This window comes from Salvia hispanica, unplaced genomic scaffold, assembly GCF_023119035.1.
Source record: "Salvia hispanica cultivar TCC Black 2014 unplaced genomic scaffold, UniMelb_Shisp_WGS_1.0 HiC_scaffold_134, whole genome shotgun sequence".
NCBI lineage: Eukaryota > Viridiplantae > Streptophyta > Magnoliopsida > Lamiales > Lamiaceae > Salvia > Salvia hispanica.
The window spans coordinates 4286-7330 of NW_025951627.1; the positions used below are offsets into that span (position 1 = coordinate 4286).

The window sequence follows — 3045 nt, forward strand, 5'->3', positions numbered from 1 at the left end:
TCAAAAAAATAGTAAAAAAAAAAAGACCCAAAATATTTACACTGCGATCTATGCACAATATTTTACACTGAATTTTCATAATATAAAAAACACGAAGATGGTAAAACCCCGCATCACAATAGTTTATCATAAAACTAAAACAAACATAAACATCAAACTCTTTACAAGATTAATCAATCACACCCAATATAACAAAAAAAAATACAATCACAAAACTTGGGAAATGGAGAATCGTCTCCTTCTAGGTTTTGTCAAATCCGGCATTCCATCATCAATATTCAACGTGTTTTTTGGATCCATTTTTGAACATTAAATTTTCCCCCAAAGTCTTGGACATGGATGAGAAGAATGTGGCTTTTTCCCGCTCGATTTGACGATTCCCTGCCCTTTTTTGATGTCTTGAATGTACATTTTCATCTTCAACCCCTTTCCCCGGTTTCCCCGTTCTCCTTCACGAGGGGCGTGTCGGCTTGCACTTCTTCCTCAAAGTGACTGCATCTGCATCCCGGTTTATCATCCCCCCCACTTTCAACTTGAGCTGGTCAGTATAGCTGGGGGACTATTTGCCCCGGGGCCGCTTATTTTGGGAAAATGAACCCTAGCATCATGATAGCTTTAGCGGGTCCATCACCTTTCCCCTTTTCCCTTTGATCTCATCCCGATTCCGGGGGGCGCCTAGACCATCATGAACCCCAAAACTTCTCCTTTAAAAAAGGCAAAATTTAAAAAAAAACAAAGGTGCACCTATGGCCGGGTTTGAAAGACTTAAAACACGACAGGTGATGGAAAAGCAAATAGAATCAAGAATGATTGTCTATGTTACATACCTTGAGATAGATATCAATAGGGATAAAGACTTCCCTTCCTACGGCCTTAGGCACCAAATTGGCAATCCCATTGAACTTGGAAATGGTTAAATCACATAGGTGGCTTCTCCCAAGATAAGCATCAATAGCCCCCAACTCTATACATAGCTGGGGAAAACCTCCCCTGCATTGAAAATCGCCACATTCTTCCCCCTCCCCACAAATCCAGATATGCCCTTTCCCTCACACCCCCAAGATCAAACAGCCTCGCGCCATCAACGGTGACGACAAAACCAGAAAATCATCAAGGGTCACGTGCTCAAGAATCATGAAATCCTCTTCTCCAGCCCTCTTTGGGCTGTGGCCCCAGGAAAATGGCTGTCAAAAAACCCCAAAAGGGTGTATTGGAAAGGCCGATTTCTCTGGTGGGAGGAGGGCCACGATGGACTCGAGGAGTCGCGCGCTGGAGGCGGACGTCTGGGTCGCGGAGTCCAGCGCCCGGCCCCTGCCAGAGTGATCGCGCAGCTTTCGCTCGAGGTTATGATCGCGCTGGCTAAAAAGGTTTCCCTCTTCCTTTCATTGATGCAATGATCCCCGAAGAAGGCTATGCCCAAGATCGTCAGCTCCTCCGTCCAAATTTGGGGGAACGGCTCGGGGAAAATTTGCCTCCACCAAACCTGCTCCATAATAAATAAACCTTTTAAAACCCGTATTTGGGGGAAATTATGATGTACTCCCTGTCCCCCCTAATTAGAAGCCCCTTTCCAATCGTTTCTCTCGGAAGATGCACTTCCCGTGGCGGGATTTTATCGTTTTTTTTTGTTTTTAAATGGAGAAGTAAAAAAAGAGAGAAAAATAAAGTAGAGATAAAGGGGTTTTTTAAGCGGGGGGAAAAAATCTTGATTGGAAAAAAAAAGGAAAGTGGATCATCTCATGGGCAAAGGGGATCTTTTTAAAAATTTTTTTTATTTTGTAAATGAATGGGAGAAAAATTTGGTGAAACATCGATCATTTTTATGTGTTGATTTTATTATAATATGGGGTTCCGATGCAAAAAATTAAAAAATTGAAATGAGACTTCTAAGGAGCCCGGATGAAAATGGCAAAATAGCAAAAAGAAAATACTACTACTATGTGGAAAAATTCCCTTTTTACTTAAATGTTTTTGTGTAATACACTTAGTTAATCGGTCTTTAATTTTATACATTTAATCCGTCGTAAATTCAGACCAATAGCATTCGGGAAAATTTTTCTTCATGGAAAAATTGAAAAATTATCAAAGTTATGATATAATAATCGACAATTTCTGAAAGTTAAAATTAAAATTTATCATCGGGTTTCTGGCAGTCAAACCTTTGGGGGGGATCTCAGCGCGTTGCCGACCCCGAGATGCAGCGATGGGAGGAACCCCGCACGCAGTACGCGAGGGCGCCGGAGGGGTGGTGAGCGCCACCTGAGACAAGAAATCATCGGTTTTTCCCCGGCGAGATTGCCGTCCGTTTTGTCGGTCATCTGGAGATACTCGGCGGCGCAACGAAGGGCGGCGACGTTGTCCACCTGATCTCGAAGTTGACGCCGTAGCAAAACTTCCCGCCTTCTCAAAGATCTCCGGCCCTGGGGTGTCAACAGATTAATCCTCTCAAATCCGTCTCCTTCGATTCCAAAATCAGCTTCCTTATATGATTGCTCTTCGCCACCAGCATGAACTGCACAAATATTATCGTTAGGGATGATATTTCTAAATTTTATTTTAATGTAATTTTTTTTTTGAACTTACACTAAAATTTTAAAAAAAATTTAAAAGAAAAAAGTATGGTGCTACGCCAAATGCTTCCTTGAAGGGGGAAATTGGCTTCTCCCAAATTCCCCATTATATCAGTTGAATTTCGAGAAAACCCCAAATAAAACAAAAGCAAGAATTAATGAATCATACAAAAAAAGAAATATAAATGGAATTTTGGGAAAAAAAAAAGTACCATTGGCCAGTTCTTTCCATTTCAAAAGAAAACTGTTGGCCATGAATGAGTGAAGGAGAAAAGGAGGTTTGGGGATGTCAAGTTTAGTTGAATAAATGTGCTGTATATATAAAGACCTTTTTTTCTTGTAATAAATCTAAGCTGTTTTTCCCTAAATAATTCCTTTTTTTCTTATGTACTTTTAAAAAAATGTAGTTTTCAATTCCAAATGATATATTCTCTTATCCACTCTGCCATGTAGATTCCCTTTTATATCTCTAAAT

At 40.7% G+C, this 3045-nt stretch overlaps 1 pseudogene; it reads right to left on the minus strand.

The window, feature by feature from the left end:
• Nucleotides 1–827: 827 nt before the first annotated feature.
• Nucleotides 828–2677, minus strand: LOC125198277 (annotated as a pseudogene).
• Nucleotides 2678–3045: the final 368 nt, after the last annotated feature.